Here is a 20383-nt window from a genome sequence, read left to right on the forward strand (position 1 = left end):
GACCCACTGAACCTGAGGAGGAGAGAGCCTTGCCTTGATGGCCTGTGTGCGCTAGGTCTGTGGTGGGAGTGGCAGCTCTCTGATATCATTCCCATGATATCATCATGAATCAGGGTCATTCTTCCCTTAAAGGATAACACATGTTGATAGATCTATTGCCCTATCCTGTAGAATCTCAGAAGTCTGATAGCCTTCCTTCAATTTGTCTTATCTCTTCACCTTTTAGTCTAGTCTGGCAGTGTTTCTGCCGGTGTAACACCAACTCTATTGCTAGATTCTGCTGAGATGGCTGATTAAACCCAGGAATTTCACTCCTAATCCCTTTATCAAATGATTTTCCAGCCATACCCATGGTGTCCTCTCCAGAGCAAGCTTTCTTGTTTTTTGCCATATGGATAGGCTGAGAATTTTCCAAATCCTCAATTTCTGGTTCCTTTTTGCCTAACAATTCCTCCTTCAATTTATTTCTCTCCTCTCACATTACTATAAGCAGCGAGGGGAAATCATACCTTTAACAGTTTGCTTAGAAATCTCCTCAGCTAAATATCCTATTTTATCACAAAGTTTACTTTCCACAAAACACTAAAACACAATTCCACCAAGTTCTTTGGTACTTCATAACAAGGATCAACTTTCCCCCAATTTTCAATAACATGTTCCTCATTTCCATCTGAGACTTCACCAGAATCGCCTTTATCATTCATACTCCTACCAACAATTTCTTCCAGGTGATCTAGGCTTTTTCTAGCGTGTGTCTCAGAACTCCTCCAGACTCTACCACATTTTTAGGTATTTGTTGTAGCAGCACCCCACTTCTTGGTACCAAAATCTGTATTAGTCAGGGTTCTGCAAAGAAACAGAACCAATAGAATGTGTAAATACAGGTTTTCCCAGTTATCTGGAAGTACAGCCTTCCTATGAAACCTTTCTTAAGCTGAAATGGCACAAAACAAAGAGGCAATTACCTTAGGACACATCTTGCTAACGGGTGCACAAAATAAATCAAGATAAAGCAGAGATGCTCAGAGTCGTAGTTCAAAGCTATGGCAGCTTGACGCTGAAATGCTGAGTGTAGATCCTGGGGAAGGAACTTGCAGGGCCACTCTCAAAGCTGGGGCTGGATGCGGTCTCTATAATGGCTCGTTGCAAAACAAATGCTTACTTAACGCTGTTTTCACTTTTCACCTTTTTCCCTGAAAGTGAAAATCCTCTTCCGATTTCTTTTGGTTAGTGAAAACAGGTACTAATGTTTGTATATCTTTCATGAAAGTGAAGTGGCGTAAAGCGTACTTTCGAAAAGCAGGGGATACTTGTATGTAGAAAAAGATTTTTTTTTTGAGGGATTTGTTCATGTGATTATAGAAGTTGGCAAGTCCAAAATCTGCAGGGTGGGCTGGCAAGCTGGAGACCGAGGAAGAGCCAGTGCTGCAGTTCAAGTATAAAGGCCATCAAGCTAGAGCCCCAGGAAAGCTGGTGTTGCAGTTGAAGTCCGAAACAGTCTGCTGGTAGAATTCTTCTTGCGGGGGACTGGGTTGGGTTGGGGAGGAAGGTGTCCCTTCTTTGTTCTTTTTAGGTCTTCAACTGATTAGACAAGGCCTGCCCACATTATGGAGGACAACCAGCTGTACTCGAAATCCATCACTTAAATGTAAATCTCATCCCAAAACACCCCCCTCTTTCCATCGCCGGCCGCCGCAACGAGAGGAGGTGCCACCATGTCCGCGCGTCTGCAATGGATGGTCGTGCAGAACTGCTCCAGCTTCTTGATCAAGAGGAAGAGGCAGATGTACGGCCCCGAGCCCAATAACCTGAAGGCCCGCAACTCCTTCCGCTACAATGGGCTCATTCCCCGCAAGACTGTGGGCGTGGAGCCGGCGGTGGCCGGCAAAGGGGTCGTGGCGGTCACGAAGCAGAGATCCAGCCCGCGAAAGCTGGCCACTTCCTACGTGCGGACCAGCATCAACAAGAACGCCCGGGCCACCCTCACCAGCATCCAGCACATAATCCGAAACAACAAGTAGCGCCCGGATTTGCGCATGGCCGCCCTCTGCAGAGCCAGCAACGTCCTGCGCAGCCAGAAGCCTGTGATGGTGCCGAGGAAGCGGACCCGTCCCACCAAGAGCTCCTGAGCGATCTGTCCCCTTCCCCACAGCAATAAAGCTGTCAGCCGGGGCGGGGGGGGGGGGGGGGGGGAAACAAAACAAAACAACAACAACAAAACACCCTCACAGAAACATCCAGAATAATGTTTGACCAAATATCTAGGTATGGTGGCCCAGCCAGGCTGGCTCATAAAATTAACCTTTCACAGGCCTTCTACATTAAATTTTAAGCTCTGTGAGGAGAGGGACATTGTCTCAGCGACGTTCATATTGCTTGTGCCTAGAACTGTAGCTAGCATGCAGTAGGTATTCAATAAACAGTTGATGAAAAATGCATAAATGACTGACTAAATGACTGTTTGCTAGGGCTTTAGAGTTTATCGGGTTTCCTTCCACTTGCATTATCTGATTTCTTTATCCCAAAAATTCTTTGAGCTGGGTATTATAACCTGCAGTTAAATACTGAAATTGAGGGCTTCCCTGGTGGCGCAGTGGTTGAGAATCTGCCTGCCAATGCAGGCGACACGGGTTCGAGCCCTGGTCTGGGAAGATCCCACGTGCTGCGGGGCAACTGGGCCCGTGAGCCACAACTACTGAGCCTGCGCATCTGGAGCCTGTGCTCCGCAACAAGAGAGGCCGTGATAGTGAGAGGCCCGCGCACCGCGATGAAGAGGGGCCCCCGCTCGCCGCAACTAGAGAAAGCCCTCGCACAGAAACGAGGACCCAACACAGCCATAAGTAAATAAATAAATAAAATTAAATTTAAAAATACTGAAATTGAGATATAGAGATGTTAAAGGACCAGTTCAAACGTCTAAACTCTAAACTCTTCATGTTCCAGAGGTGGGACTCAGATTTCACTCTTTTGACTTCTAATCCTCTGCCCAGTCAACTACACTACACTGTAATTATTCTCTTACCTTACCTATTCGTCCTAGTGTTGATAATAAGAGGAAATAGGTAACTTAATAGTGCCAAGTCTCTGCTGGGTGGTAAAAAAGGGTAAACAGTGAGTGAAGAGGATATTTGTGTTCCTGCCCAAGGCAGCACAGTAAGGGGAGGTGTCAGAGAGGAGCTCCTGCTTCAGTGGTGGGTGATCATTTCAGGGGAGCACTAAGACGCTCAGCAAGGAGAGAGAGTCTTGGCTCTAATCCTGGAAGAAGACCAGCTATGAAAACACTGGAGAGGGTCTCTGTATATAGAAACCCAGAGGTTTTTCTCTGTGCTGCTTATCTTTCAGAATTAGTCTAGCCTGTCACTCCGCAGGTGGGACGGAGCAGGATGACACAAGATTTCATCATGCTACTCAAAACAGCATGCAGTTTTAAACTTATGAATTATTCCTGGAGCTTTCCACTTAATATCTTTGGTGGGGTGTGTGTTGGCATTGGGGAGAGTTTGGGGCTGAATTGTGGGCAGTTGTTGTATAAGGTAGTGGTTTTTTTTTTTTTTTTTTCTTGGTTTGAATGGTGACATAGACACTCACTTCCCCCTCTTAGTAACCTGGTTCTTCCTTTTTCTTCAGCTCTGCCTTTGTCAATTATAATGATCTATTTACCTTCCTAGCTATTGTTTAGAGCATATTCTGACATTATTATTGATTATTAGCAATAAGTATAATAAACATGATGCTATGGTATTGTAGAATCAATTTAATTTCTGCCAAGTATTAAAAAGTACTTGATCCAAGGAGTTTCCTAGTGGTTAGGACTCCGCACTTTCACTGCTGTGGGCCCAGGTTAAATCTCTGGTCGGGAAACTAGGATCCCACAAGCCGTGGGATGTGGCCAAAGGAAAAAAAAAAAAAAAAAAAAAGTACTTGATCCAAAAAAAATTACGTCACATTGACGACAGACTTAAAAGCATGAAATGAAGTTTCTGAAGAGACAGTACTAAATAAGGGCATATGTTCAAAGAAGTTTGGGGTATGGTATTAAACATGTTTAATGAACATTAAAGTTCATTGTTGTTTTCATAAGACATTCTTACGAATTAATTGTTCAATAGAAATTAATAATTGAATTTCATTAAAAAATTGACAAGGAGCAAGCCTAGGTGACTGATTAGGTAGGGCTTAAAAGGTGAGTTGTGTTGGTGAAATTGACAAGAGACAGGTTATAAACTTTTAGTTGGCATTGTGGTTTACCAATAAGAATTAAGAGTTTATGTCCAATCAGTACATTCTCTTCCATACAGAACTGTCTGCCTCCAAAGTGAAATTATTTAATTCCTCCAAAATACTCTAAATAATGAACTGTGCCAAGCACTGAGAGGGTGATGGAAATGGTGTTGGAGGAAGAGATATGAAATGAAATGAGCACAGCCTCTGCTTTCAAGATTGGAGAAAATTGCTTGTATAGGGAATTGGTAATTTTTTTTAAAGATTTTTTTTTTTTTTTTAGAGCAGTTTGAGGTTTAAAGCAAAATTAAAAGGAAGGTACAGAGATTTTTTCCCATACACCCTCTTCCCCCACAAATGCATAGCCTCCCCCATTATAAACATCTCCCACCAGAGTGGTACACTTGTTACAATTGATGAATGTACATTGCCACATCACAATCACCCAAGATCCAGACTTTACATTACGGTTCATTCTTGGTCTTGTACATTCTATGGATTTGGGCAAACGGATAATGACATGTATCCATCATTACAGTATCATATAGAATATTTCCACTGCCCTTAAAAACCTCTGTGTTGCAACTATTCATCCCTCCTCTCATCACCCACTCTCAACCACTGGCAACCAGTGATCTTTTTACTGTCTCCATGGTTTTGCCTTTTGCAGAAAGTCATAGAGTTGGAATTATACAGTATGTAGCCTTTTCAGATTGGCTTCTTTATTTTATTAACATGCATTAGGGATGCATTAGGGGAGGATCCTTAGATCCTTCATGTCTTTTCCTGGTTTGATAGCTCATTTCCTTCTAGTGCTGAATAACATTCCATTGTCTGGATGTACCACAGTTTGTTTATACATTCACCTGTTGGAGGATATCTTGGTTGCCTCCAAGTTTTGGCAATTATGAGCAAAGCTGCTATAAACATCTGTGTGCAAGTTTTTGTGTGGACATAAGTTTCAACTTCTCTGGGTAAATACCGAGGAGTGAGATTGCTGGATTATATGGTAAGAGTATGTTGAGTTTTGTAAGAAACTACCAAACTGTCTTCCAAAGTGGCTGTACCATTTTGCATTCCCACCAGCAATGGATGAGAGTTCCTATTGCACCGCATCCTTGCCAGCAATTGGTATTGTCAGTGTTTCAGATTTTGACCATTCTAATCCGTGTGTGGTGGTATCTTATCGTTGTTTTAATTTGCATTTCCCATATGACATATGAGTGAGTGGAGCATCTTTTCAAATGCTTATTTGCCATCAACATATCTTCTTTGGTGGGGTGTCTGTTAAGGTCTGTAGCCTATTTTTTTTTTTAATTTATTTATTTAATTTATTTATTTTTGGCTGCGTTGGGTCTTCATTGCTGTGTGCGGGCTTTGTCTAGTTGCGGCAAGCGGGGACTACTCTTTGTTGCAGTGTGCGGCCTTCTCATTGAGGTGGCTTCTCTTGTTGCACAGCACGGGCTCTAGGCGCTCAGGCTTCAGTAGTTTTGGTGCGTGGACTCAGTAGTTGTGGCATTCGGGCTCTAGATCGCAGGCTCAGTAGTTGTGGCGCACGGGCTTAGTTGCTCCACGGCATGTGGGATCTTCCCAGACCAGGGCTCGAACCCGTGTCCCCTGCATTGGCAGGCGGATTCTTAACCACTGCGCCACCAGGGAAGCCCTGGCCTATTTTTTAATCAGGTTGTTTGTTTTATTATTGCTGAGGGTTTTTTTATGATTAAAAAACATTTAGTTGTGTTCTTGTTGAGTTTTAAGAGTTCTTTGTACATTTTGGACAATGGTCCTTTATCAGATGTGTCTTTTGCAAATATTTTCTCTCAATCTGTGGCTTATATTCTCATTCTCTTGACAGTGTTTTTACAAAGCAGAAATTTTTAATTTAATAAAGCCCAACTTATCAATTATTGCTTTCATGGATTGTGCCTTTGGTTCTGTGCCTAAAAAGTTATCTCTATATCCAAGGTCATCTGGGTTTTCTTCTCTGTTATCTTCTAAGAGCTTTCTAGTTTTCTGTTTTATATTTAGACCTATGATCCATTTTGAGTTAATTTTTGTGAAAGGTGTAAGGTCTGTGTCTAGATTAATTTGTGTGTGTGTGTATGTCCTGCTGTTCTAGCACCATTTGTTGAGGAGACTGTCTCTGCTCCATGTTGTTGCCTTTGTTTCTTTGTCAAAAATCATTTGACTATATATATTCATGTGGTTCTATTTCTGGGCTCTCTATTCTGTTCCATTGATCTATTTGTCTATTCCTTCACCAGTACCACAATGTCTTGATTATTGAAGCTTTACAGTAAGTCTTGGAGTTGGGTAGGTAGTGTCAGTCCTCCAACTTTTTTCTTCTTTTTCAGTATTGTGTTGTCTATTCTGGGTCTTTTGCCTCTTCATATAAACTTTAGGATTTTTTTTTCTTTTAATTTATTTTTGGCTGCGTTGGGTCTTCGTTGCTGCACACAGGCTTTCTCTAGTTGCGAATGGGGGCTACTCTTTGCTGCAGTGTGTGGGCTCCTCATTGCAGTGGCTTCTCTTGTTGTGGAGCACGGGCTCTAGGCACGCAGGCTTCAGTAGGTGTGGCATGCAGGCTCAGTAGTTGTGGCTTTCTGGATCTAGAGGGCAGGCTCAGTAGTTGTGGTGCACGGGCTTAGTTGCTCCATGGCACGTGGAATCTTCCCAGACCAGGGCTCAAACCCGTGTCACCTGCATTGGCAGGCAGATTCTTAACCACTGCACCACCAGGGAAGCCCCATATAACTTTAGAATCACTTTTTCAATATCCAAAAACTAACTTGCTGGGATATTGATTGGGATTGCATTGAATCTATAGATCAAGTTGATAAGAACGGACATCTTGATAATATTGATTCTTCCTATCCATGAACATATACTACCTCTCCATTTATTTAGTTCTTTGATTTCATTCATCAGAGTTTTGTAGTTTTCCTCATATAGTTCTGGTGCATATTTTGTTAGATTTTTATCTAGTTACTTACTTTCTTGGATGCTAATATAAATGGTATTGCTTTTTAAATTTCAAATTCCACTTTTTTATTTCTCGTATATAAGAATGTGATTGGCTTTTGTATATTAACCTTGTATCTTGCAACCTTGCAATAATTGTTTATTAGTTATAGAAATTTTTTGGTGAATTCTTTTGGATTTTCTGCATGGATGATCAGGTCACGTTCAAGCAAAGGCAGTTTTATTTCATCCTTGTCAATCTATATACCTTCTATTTCCTTTTCTTGTCTTGTTACATTAGGTAGTACTTCTAGAACAATGTTGAATAGGAGTTGTGAGGGGAGACAACCTTAACTTGTTCCTGATCTTAGTGGGAAAGCTTTGAGTTTCTCAACCATTTAAGTATGTTGTTAGCTACATGTTTTTTTTGTTTTGTTTTGTTTTTTTGTAGATGTTCTTTATCAAGTTAAGAAAGTTCTCCTCTGTTCCTACTTTACTTAGAGTTTTTATCATGGTAGGTTTTGGATTTTATCAAGTACTTTTTCTGTATCTATTGATATGATCATGTGATTTTTCTTTTTTAGCCTGTTCATGTGATGGATTACATTGATTTTCAAATACTGAGCAGCTTTGCATACCTGGGATAAATCCCAGGTGGTCATGATGTATGATTCTTTCTATTCATTGTTGTATGAAATTTTGGTAATATTTTCTTAAGGATTTTAGTATCTACGTTCATGAGAAATACTGGTTTGTAGCTGCCTTTTCTTGTAACGTCTTTGTCTAGTTTTGGTATTAGGGTAATGCTGGACTTATAGAATAAGTCTGGAGGGAGTTAATCATCTTAGTGGTAAGTAATATCAAACTTTAACCACCTATTTCCATCATCAAATGAGTATTTTTGTTTAAGAAATACAGGCCACTATTCTTTTTTTTATTAATTTTTATTGGAGTGTAGTTGCTTTATAATGTGTTTGTTTCTGCTGTACAGCAAAGTGAATCAGCTATACAGGCCACTCTTCTTTTGTTTGTTAACATATCCTTTTTAGAGACAGTCAGGATATAAATACAATTAAAACTATGTTCAGTCCTAGTCAAATCCTGAGAAATTACTCTCTGGAAATTACCATTTATTTATTCAATTCTCTCAAAAATATTTATTCATCACTTTTTCAGATATTCAGAATATATTAAGTAGTACACACAATAATATGGTATGGTAATAGACTTGTATATGCTAAATAAACTTAGAAAGTACAGTAGTCCCCCTTTATTTGCTTTTTTCCTTTCTGAGGTTTCAGTTACCCATGGTCAACTGCAGCCTGAAGGTCTTAAATAGAAAATTCCAAAAATAAACAGTTCGTAAGTTTAAAATTGTGTGCTGTTCTGAGTAACATGATGAAATCTTGTGCTGTCCACCTCCGTCCCACCCAGGGAATGAACCAAGCCTTTGTCTATCATATGCACACTGTATACACATATGTATGTATATGAAAGAGCATAGTATACAGAGGGATTGGTACTATTCACAGTTTTAAGCATTCACTGGATGTCTTGGAACATATCTCCCACAGATAAGGGGGATTACTATACCAGGTTTAAAATTAACAACAGACCTAAACATATAAAAAGAGATGTTCTAAGACATAAAATATTGACCAAAAGCATACATTTCAAGACACCTATTTAGATTAGGAGTAAAGGCTGTAACATTAACAAGTAAGGATAGCAAATCCTCAACAGTATGTGCTTACCAGTAAAGCAGACTAGCCTATACTATTACTAGAGTTTTTATTTGTTTGTTTGTTTGTGTTTTAATGTCAAACAGAGAGAGCTGGTTGACTGATTAGACAGAGATTCAGAGATGGACGGTGCCATCTAAACAGACAAAAAACTGATTTTACATTTTTTATATTGGCTTTATGCTTTATAAGTTAAAAAGTTTCAAGGATGCTAGTATAGTTGTGATCTTTGAATACTTTAAGAAATGATTCTTGGGAAATAAAGGAACTTGGATCACCTTAAACCAATTTTATGAAGTCCCACCCACCTACATCCCTAAAATAATTTTCTTATCTAAGGGGCCTTCTTTTGAGACTTCTATGAATCACTACGTTTATCTTTTCTATAATCATGTTATATAATTTACTAATTAGGTTATAGCTTGTTTAGGTATTCAGCAGTCCTAAGGATATACATAGGTATTTTTGAGATAGATTATGGCACAAAGGAAATTATATCTACTTAGATCTTTTTTCTGGGAATGTTTTACAAAGGGGAAGAGATACTGGTTATTTTAGTATGACCAGGAGTTAGCCAGTTGCAAGGATATTCAAGATAGAAGAGTACAGGGCTTCCCTGGTGGCACAGTGGTTGAGAATCTGCCTGCCAATGCAGGGGACACGGGTTCGAGCCCTGGTCTGGGAGATCCCACATGCCACGGAGCAACTAGGCCCGTGAGCCACAACTACTGAGCCTGCGCGTCTGGAGCTTGTGCTCCGCAACAAGAGAGGCCGCGATAGTGAGAGGCCCGCACACCGCGATGAAGAGTGGCCCCCGCTTGCCGCAACTAGAGAAAGCCCTCGCACAGAAACAAAAATCCAACACAGCCATAAATTAATTAATTAATTTTTTAAAAAAAGATAGAAGAGTACAAAAGAATGCGTCTCCAATAGAAGCATGATGTAATGGACTCAATTGTCTCTCCAAAATTCATGTTGAAGTCTTAACTCCCAGTACCTCAGAATATGATTGTATTAGGAGAGACAGCCTTTAAAGAGGTTATGGAGTTAAAATGAGAGTCTCAGGGTGATCCCCAATCCAGTTTGACTGATGTCCTTATAAGAGGAAATTTAGACCCTCAAAAAGAGTTAACCAAGGATGCATGCACACAGGGAAAAAGGCTGTATGAGGACACAGCAAGCAGCAGGCATCTCCAAGTCAAGGAGAGAGGCCTCTGGAGAAGCCAAACCTGTCAACACCTTGATCTTGAACTTCCAGCCTCCAGAACTGAGAGAAAATACATTTCTGTTGTTTGAGCCACCCAGTCTGGTGTAATGTTATGGCAACCTCTGATGTTTTTTTTTCCACACCACCAAGCAATTCTCCAATTCTCAGCTGACACTAACTGGGTACCCTACCAATTTAACTGAATTCTGACACTGTCTACTTGATCCTAGCATCACATCCTGGTGCCGAAAGCTTGGCCTCTGTGCACCAGTGCCAAATGGAATTTCGGAGACAGACTTTTGGGTGAAGTAGAAAAGAGTAGCTTTGCTGCTTTGCCAGGCAAAGGGGGTCACAGTGGGCTCGTGCCTCAAAAACTGTGTGTCCCAGCCTAGGGGGATTTGGTGAGGAGTTTTATAGCAATGCTTCAAGGGTGGAGTTGCTGATAAAGGATCAGGGTGTGTGCAGGGCCTGCATCCCTTAATCTGGCCTCAGATTGTCTCCTGATGACCTGTGGTTCTCGAGGATATAAAACTGTGACCTCCTCTCTGGAATGAAGACTGCTTCGTCAAGTAGTTAACATCTTCCATTTGTTGGGGTTTTCAGAAGAGCTCAAAGGTATTGTTACGTGTATCCCTTGAGGCGGAGCCAGGATCCTGTCCCAAGGCGACACTGTTGTTTCTTTATTTTTTTTTAAAATTTATTTATTTCATTGATTTATTTTTTTGGCTGCGTTGGGTCTTTGTTGCTGCGCACGGGCTTTCTCTAGTTGCGGCGAGTGGGGGCTACTCTTCGTTGCAGTGCACGGGCTTCAGTAGTTGCAGCACGCACGCTCAGTAGTTGTGGCTCATGGGCTCTAGAGTGCAGGCTCAGTAGTTGTGGCGCACAGGCTTAGTTGCTCCGCGGCATGTGGGAATCTTCCCGGACCAGGGCTCGAACCCGTGTCCCCTGCATTGGCAGGCGGATTCTTAACCACTGCGCCACCAGGGAAGTCCCTATTCAATCATATTTACTCATATATTTTATTCATAAACAATACAAAAGCAACTACACATAAATGTACCAGTTAGAAGGCATTTTCTGATTCAAGGGGAATGTTGGTAGAATGATTTTCGAAATATAGCCTCAAGTCAAAGGCAAAGGTAATACCCTAAATTTAAGTGGATGTAATTTTAAGTATTCTTAGAAAGTGTACATCCCTGAGAATATGAAAGAATGAAAAATTCTGTCAGGGCCAGGAGTCTTTAAAGTTATATTTCTTAGAATCTCAAAAAGTTCAAGGCCTTGAAGTTATGGCTACTGTAAAATAAAAAGGGACCTGTGGCTGTCAGAATTGAAGTTTTAACATTACTAACTTTTAGAAAGATTTCAGATTCTTTTCATCTATACTATATAATTTATTTAATACACATTTATTAAACACTATGTTAAACTGAGCCACTTAAGGAAAACGACTACCATACCAGTTAACATGCATTATCTACTAATGAGTCTGATGGACACAAAGAATCCATTTTATTAAATGAGAAAATAACTTGCCTAGGCTGACACACGGAGCTGGTAAATGATATTGACCAGATTTTTTTTTTTTTTTTTTTTTTTTATTGACCAGATTTACACCTAGGCAATCTGGCTCCGAAGTCTTTGCTCTTAGAAACCACATATATTCCCTTGCCTAAGAATCAGTCTTATTTCTACTATTCTCCCACATATACCTTTATGTTTCAACTATACCTAACTACTTATAAATTTTTAAATAACCATTTGTATTTGTTTGCTAGGGCTGGGTGATTTAATAAGAAATATATTTGGTCTTTGTCTCCATGCCTGGCATAAAATCTCCTAAAACCCTTGGAATTTCCTGACTGGTAGGAATGTTTGTTATTCATAAGGAGCCCGTTGGGACGCACCTAAATTTATGCCAGTGAAGTGATTCAGGGTGCGGCCCCCGGATAGCCTAAAGATGGGGCTGGTCACCAGAGAGACCAAACGATTAGAGGGTGGACACTTTTAGCACTACCCACTGACCTCTAGGTTGGGGCAAGGAGGAGCTACAGGTTAAACTCTACAAAAACTCTGGAACAGGGACTTCCCCAGTGGCGCAGTGGTTAAGAACCCACCTGCCAATGCAGGGGATACGGGTTCGAGCCCTGGTCCGGGAAGATCCCGCATGCTGCGGAGCAGCTAAGCCCGTGCGCTGCAAATACTGAGCCTGCCCTCTAGAGCCCACAAGCCACAACTACTGAGCCCACGTGCCGCAACTACTGAGTCCACGCTCTAGAGCCCACAAGCTGCAACTACTGAAGCCCGTGTGCCTAGAGCCCATGCTCCACAACAAGAGAAGCCACCACAGTGAGAAGTCTGTGCACCGCAACGAAGAGCAGCCCCTGCTCGCCACAACTAGAGAAAGCCCGCATGCAGCAATGAAGACCCAACGCAGCCAGAAAAAAAAAGCAAAACAAAACTCTGGAACAAAGAGATTTGATGAGTTTCCAAGCTGATGATCATATCCATATTTGGAGAGTGTGGTGCATCCCAGTTCCATGGAGACAGAGGTTTCTACTCTTAGGATCTTTCCAGACCTTGCCCTATCTATGTACCTCTTGTTGACAGAAAAAAAATGCACAAGGTGAAAGTTGTGAGTTAAGTTTGATTTGGGGAAAAATGAGGACTATAGCCTGGGAGACAGCATTTCAGATAGCTCTGAGAAACTGCTCCAAAGAGGTAAGGGGGAAGATCAGTATATATGTGATTTTGGTGAAGGGTGCAATCAAGAACATATTTTTTGGCAGAAGGTTTCTGCTAGTCACGAGGAGCAGATGTCACTATGAAGAATTTTAGTGCTTTTCTAGATATGAGGAGATGCAAGAATTGGGCTCATAAAATCGGCTCCTGAAAATATCTAACTATCTGAAGACCTGTTCTGCCAGTTTTTTTCCCAGAGCACAGAGTGCCTCATTTCTGCTCTCCACCCTGAACTCCTTTCAGGGGGCTGTTAAAGGTCAGCACCTGCAGTAGCTCATAATTTGATCCTTGTAGAGGTAGATGGCAAGGGCCCATTTGTAGGTGACACTCTTCATCTGAATACTTTATAATATCCTGTGTAATAAACTGGTAAATGTAAGTAAACATTCTCTGAATTCTGTGAGCCAGTCTGGCACATTGATTGAACCCAAGAAACGGGTGATAGGAACCTCCAATTTATAGCCAGTCAGTCAGAAGCACAAGTAACAACTCAGACTTTCAATTGGCAGCTGAAGTGGGGGCAGTCTTGTGAGGCTGAGCCTTTAATCTGTAGGACTGAAACTGAGCAGGACCCTATGGGGCCCCTGAGCATGAAAGCCTTTCTGTGCCCCCCGTTTCTTGACTTTCCCTGAGTACTAGAGGGCAGGTTCAAACACTTGTTAATCAGGGAAGGGAAGAGATGCAGAGACAAGGGAGGAGCAGTCAAGAAACAACAGTGGGGGCTTCCCTGGTGGCGCAGTGGTTGGGAGTCTGCCTGCTAACGCAGGGGACACCGGTTCGAGCCCTGGTCTGGGAAGATCCCACATGCCGCGGAGCAACTGGGCCCGTGAGCCACAACTACTGAGCCTGCGCGTCTGGAGCCTGTGCCCCGCAACGGGAGGGGCCGCGATAGTGAAAGGCCCGCGCACCGCGATGAAGAGCGGTCCCTGCACCGCGATGAAGAGTGGCCCCCACTTGCCGCAACTAGAGAAAGCCCTCGCACGAACCGAAGACCCAACACAGCCAAAAATAAAATAAATAAATAAATAAAGTAGCTATAAAAAAAAAAAAAAATTTAAAAAAAAAGAAACAACAGTGCCGGGCTTCAACTACTGAGCCTGCGCTCTAGAGCCTGCGAGCCACAACTACTGAGCCCGTGAGCCACAACTACTGAGCCTGCACTCTGGAGCCCGTACTTCGCAACAAGAGAAGCCACCGCAATGAGAAGCCCACGCACCGCAATGAAGAGTAGCCCCCGCTCGCTGCAGCTAGAGAAAGCCGCGCACAGCAACAAAGAACCAATGCAGCCAAAAATAAATGAATTTATTTCTTTATTTAAAAAAAATATGATTGAATAATAAGATTTAGCAGAAATACGTTCTATTCACTTTCTTTTTAGATTACTTGATGTTACCTTTTTTTTTCTTCTGGTATCACTATGGATTTTTTAGCTTTACAATATGTTAACCTCAGACAGTATTCTCTTTTTGATGCCCAAATTATCGTAACTTTGGCCAACAGGAGTCCCTTTTAAATTGGCTCCTGTGTCCTTCTGACATGGCTACATTGATCTTTGAAAACTTCTATGCTTCCTGACACAGTAAGATGTTCCAGCCTTATCCATGTCTTAGCCCCAGGTATGGAATCAGCTATTTCTCTAAGAAGTCTTATTTACTTTCAGTGGAGTCACTGTTAAATCAGTGCTTTAAAAAAAAACAAGGAAAGAAAGAAAGAAAGAAAGAAAAAAAAAGGTAGTTCCCTGGTGGCCTACTGGTTAGGATTCTGGGCTTTCACTGCCATGGGTTGGGTTCAATTTGAACCCCTGGTCAGGGAACTGAGATCCTGCAAACCATGTGGTGTGGAAAACAAAAAAAAAAGAAAGAAAGAAAAAGAAAAAAATCTGATTTGTAACATTTGCCAATTTCCATGGTGTAAATACCCACACTGTGCTAGATGTCTAGCTACCTGGGTGATTTCACTGAGCACAGAGCTGGGAAGCAGTGTGCACAACTGGCTCTCAGGAGCTGGCTGCAGTGCACCAGTGCTACCCTCCTTGTGAGTCACAGCCCACAGCGGATCCTGGCAGTGGAGACTAGTGATATTAAGCAAAAAGAAAAATTTCTTTAAATGAAATTCAAAAAGAATTTTGGTCAACATTAAGACAGCTGTTAAAATTATAGACAATGTTTTAATGCATCTGAGTGACAAAAGTGGCTACGATGAAATGAAAGGGCCTGTGGCTGGCAAATTTAAAATCCTATTGAAACTTATTACTTAAAAAAAAAAAAAAAGAGTATTGTTTCTATCTGTGCTCTGTAATCAATACAACAAACATCAAATCTTTTTATGTGCCAAGCACTTACAAACTTTAAAAGTTTAAAAATTACAGAGGCTCCCCTTGTGGCGCAGTGGTTAAGAATCCTCCTGCCAATGCAGGGGACATGGGTTCGAGCCCTGGTCCGGGAAGATCCCACATGCCATGGAGCAATTAAGCCTGTGTGCCCCAACTACTGAGCCTACACTCTAGAGCTCACGAGCCACAACTACTGATCCCGCGTGCCACAACTACTGAAGCCTGTGTGCCTAGAGCCCGTACTCCGCAACAACAGAAGCTACTGCAATGAGAAGCCCGCACACTGCAACGAAGAGTAGCCCCCGCTTGCCATAACCAGAGAAAGCCCATGCACAGCAACACAGACCCAACACAGCCAAAAATTAAAAAATAAATTTATTAAAAAAAAAATTACAGACTGTTGGTGAGAACTCTAAAATCAACATAATGACCAGATTCCCCAGATTTTCCAAAGCAATCCTGATGTCAATATTTTGTCCCATGTGGATTGATTTTCATCATACCATGTGGAATGATTTTAGCAGGTCAGTTATGAGCACGATAGTCTGTGGTTTAGTCTTGCAGTAGTGCTATATTATATATTCAATGATCGCTCTCAGGTGTATAGCGTAAAGAACCCCACATAATTGGTTATGGGTTCATGTACTCACTGAGTTTACTTCCACTGCCAGCCTTGTCCTGTTTGTGTGGTCAGGAAACATGACTATGCTCTTCCTCAAGCAAATAGGAACTCGTATTGATAAGTTTTTATTTGTTCATTCGTTCATCCAGTTGTTTATTCACATGTCCAGCCCTATGTGGAGCTGAGACTGGAGAAAAGAAAAAAAAATCCCTACTCTTTTTTTTTTTTAAACAGAAGTCCTACTTTATTTATTTTAAATTAATTAATTTACTTATTTTTGGCTGCATTGGGTCTTCATTGCTACGCACGGGTTTTCTCTAGTTGCGGCGAGCTGGGGCTACTCTTCATTGTGGTGTGCGGGCTCAGTAATTGTGGCACACAGGTTTAGTTGCTCCATGGCGTGTGGGATCTTCCCAGACCAGGGCTCGAACCTGTGTACTCTGCATTGGCAGGCGGATTCTTAATCACTGTGCCACCAGGGAAGTCCAAAATCCCTACTCTTAAGGGAAATGTGAATGAGGGAGACAGACAAGGAAGACAATTAAAATTCGCAGGAGCAGACTGAGGAATCAGGAAGGTTTCTAGAGGAAGCAATGCTTCAGTTAAATTTGAAGCTGTTCTTACTGTTCTTCCATTGTCTTCATCCTACATCTCTCTGAAAGGACTTCATCAGTTTTTCCATCACCTGGCAATTTCCACATATTTCTACAACTTCAGCATACAACGGGACTTCCTTGGTGGTCCAGTGGGTAAGACTCCGCATTCCCAATGCAGGGGGACCGGGTTCGATCCCTGGTCGGGGAAGAAGTCTGCACCCACAGCTGAAAGATCCCACATGCCGCAACAAAGATCCCGCAAAATGCAAAATAAATAAATTAATTAATTAATCTTCTTTAAAAAAATTAAAATCAACATACAACCATTCATTGATTCAACTAACGTGTACTGGAACCCTATTCTATTCTGGACCAGACCAGAAAACCCAAACCAGACCATGCTCCCATGGAGTTCCAAACTAGATATCTAAAATTCAAGATAGAATGGAGTATCGTAACATGTATAATCTTCAAATGGCTTTTCTTTGGCTGTGAGGATCTTGCATTTTAATTGACCCTTGAAGGATGAAAACGATTTTTGCAAGCAGGGGTGAAAAGGATTTTTAAGTCAGAGACAATAGCAAAGTAAAAACTGTGAGGCAGGAAATGTTTGAAACTGTTTGAAAACTGACAAATAGTTCAGTTTGGCTTAGGTAAAAGGAGATACACTTCCTGGGTGTATAGTCTATGTTCCAGACAATACTGGAATGATAGGTTGGGATCATGCTAAGGAGTCAAGATCTGCACTGTCCAATATGGTAACCACTTGCCATATGTGGCTACTGAGCACTTGAAACGTGGTGAGGGCAGCTGAGGAAAATTGTTAATTTTGTCCCATTTTAATTCATTTAAGTTTGTATTTAGACTACATCAAACTAAAAAGTTTCCGCACAGCAAAGGAAACCATCAACAAATGAAAAGGCAACCTACTGAATGGGAGAAAATATTTGCAAATCATGTATCTGATAAGGGGTTAATATTCAAAACATATGTAGAACTCATACAACTTAATAGCAAAAGAAAAAAAATCCTTCCAATTAAAAAGCGGACAGAGGATCTGAATAGACATTTTTGTAAAGAAGGCAAACAGATGGCAAAAAACTACATGAAGAGTTGCTCAACATCACTAATCATTAAGTGATGATTAAGGGAATGCAAATCAAAACCACAGTGAGATATCACCTCACATCTGTTAGAATGGCTGTCATCAAAAAGAGAAGAAATAATTAGTGTTAGTGAGGATCTGGAGAAAAGGAAACCCTCCTACACTGTTGGTAGGAATGTAAATTGGTGCAGCCACTATGGAAAATGGTATGAAGGTTCCTCAAAAAATTAAAAATAGGAACTTCCCTGGTGGTCCAGTGGTTAAGACTCCAGACTCCATGCTCCCAATGCAGGGGGCCCAGGTTCAATCCCTGGTGGGGGAACTAGATCCCACATTTCGCAACTAAAAGAGCCCGCCTGCCGCAAGGAAGATCCCGCATGCTGCAATTAAGACCTGGCGCAGCCAAATAAATAAATAATTTTTTTTTAATCCCCAAATTCTTAAAAAAAACATTAAAAATAGAACTACCATATGATCCAGTGGTTCTATTTCTGCGTATTTATCCAAAGAAAATGAAAACACTAACTAGAAAAGATATATGCTCCCCCACGTTCATTGCAGCAGTATCTACAATAGCCAAGATATGGAAACAACCTAAGTGTCCATGGAATATTACTCAGCCGTAAAAAAGGATGAAATCTTGCCATTTACAGCAACATAAATGGACCTAGAGGGGATTATGCTAAGTGAAGTAAGTCAGGCAAAGAAAGACAAATACTGTATGATCTCACTTATATGTAAAATCTAAAAAAAAAACTCATAGATACAGAGAACAGTTTATTTGTGGTTGCCACAGGCAAAGGTCTGGGGGAGACAAAATAGGAGAAGGGAGTCAAAAGGCACAAACTCCCAGTTATAAAATAAATAAGTTATAGTGATATACAGCATTGACGACTGTAGTTAATAATACTGTATTGCATACTTGAAAGTTGCTAACTTTTAAATTTTAAAAGTTCTCATCACAAGAGAAAAAAATTCTGTAATTGTGTATGATGACAGATGTTAACTAGACTTATTAAGGTAATCATTTCACAGTGTTTACAAATATTGAATCATGTTGTACACCTGAAACCAATATAATGTTGTATATCAATTATACCTCGATAAAAAAAGAAACATTAAAGAAAAAAAGTTTGTATTTAAAAATTGAAGCCGGGTAGACAAAGACAAATACTGTATATTAGCATTTATATGTGGAATCTACCAAATAAAACAAACAAATGAATATAGTAAAATGGAAACAGACACACAGATATTGAGATCAACTAGTGGTTACCCGTGGGGAGAGGGAAGGAAAAATAGGGGTTGGGGATTGAGAGGCACAAACTACTGTGTATAAAATAAATAAGCGACAAGGATGTATTGTACAGCACAGGGAACATAGCCAATATTTTGTAATAACTTTAAATGGAGTATAAGCTGTAAAAATATTGAATCACTACGTTGTACACCTGAAACTAACATAATATTGTAAATCAACTATACTTCAATTAAAAAAAAATTGAAGCAGTGTAAAAAAAAGTTGTAAGTTGTGTAAAATGTTTTTGTTAAACACAGCTTAATTAATAGGACTACATTTCTCCTTGATCGTTGAAAATTTAGTCTCAATTAAGATGTGCTGTAAGTGTAAAATGAAGATTGGATTTTGAAGATCTAATACCAAAAAAAAGAGAATAAAATATCTTACTAATAATTTTTATATTAAATATGTGTTGAAATGAGAATATTCGGGGTATATTAAGTTAAATAAAATATAATATTAAAAGTGACAACTCTTTTTTTTTTCATTTTTTAAATGTAGCTACTGGAAAATTTTTAATTTCATGTGTGACTTATTATATTTCTATTGGACAGAACTGATCTAGACTTTTTCAATAACTTGTTCAAGTTACTTGATTAGGAGATGATGTAATTAAATTTTTGATTTAAGGTAATTCATCTAGCGCTGGTGTGTGATGGATTAACTTTTGAAGATACTGGAGAAGGGAAGAAAGTAATAAAGATCTGGGAGCTGGGATTAGGTCCTTCAGGATCAGTTGGAATAATGAATAGTTAGTTGCAACCCAGTTTAGACAGGAAAATCAACATTTCTCAAATTTTTTCTTTCTTCACCCTGAGAGTTTATTTTCTAAGGTTTTTTCAGATTCAAAGTAAACTCCATCTACACATAACCTAATAAAATAAAATTAACAAATAACATTCTATGCAAAAGTTGTTCGTTATGAGGAATATTACAAATACAGCAAAGAGTAGAATTAGCTTTGGATATCTTTAAAGCAGTCACTAGCTTTTTGTGTGCCTTGAAATGCCATTTACATTGTTCTGTTGAAGAGGTAGTTTTCCCTGTCTTTACTTTGACAAGGTAAATATGTTTACAGCCCTTTGTTCCCTGATTTTAGGATTTTGGATCTGTTTGTCTTCCTGCTTGGTTATCATATTACCAAACATCCTCTCACAGAGCAACCCGAAAAGGAGATTGAGATTCACGGTGGCAGATTACCTGCATTTGGGTCTAAGAGATTTCAGGTCATGATTCATTCATTCCCATTCTTCTAAGCAGACGTCCATTAAACTATTAGGTGGGGATTTCATAACATTCCTCCGCAACCTATTCCATTTTGAAATTTATCCATCACATTTCCTCCGCTGGCATTCTCCCTAGAGACTGGTCACCAGAGCCGTGGCTCCAGACTTGGTGGAGCTTGGAATCTCGTGGTGCCTGCTTCCAAAGTGCACCCAAGACCCCAGTCCCCCAGCCAATCCCCCCAACACATCAGCAAAGAGTCGTATTGAGCAACTGTTATCTGTGGCCCACAGTGAGGGTTGCCTAACTTGGAGGTCCCTGTCACCTTGGG

At 40.6% G+C, this 20383-nt stretch overlaps 1 pseudogene; it reads left to right on the forward strand.

Annotated features, from left to right (window-relative positions):
- Positions 1-1715: 1715 nt before the first annotated feature.
- On the forward strand, positions 1716-2142 carry LOC137775489 (large ribosomal subunit protein eL28 pseudogene; annotated as a pseudogene).
- Positions 2143-20383: the final 18241 nt, after the last annotated feature.

This window comes from Eschrichtius robustus, chromosome 13 (genome assembly GCF_028021215.1).
Source record: "Eschrichtius robustus isolate mEscRob2 chromosome 13, mEscRob2.pri, whole genome shotgun sequence".
In the NCBI taxonomy this organism is placed as follows: domain Eukaryota; kingdom Metazoa; phylum Chordata; class Mammalia; order Artiodactyla; family Eschrichtiidae; genus Eschrichtius; species Eschrichtius robustus.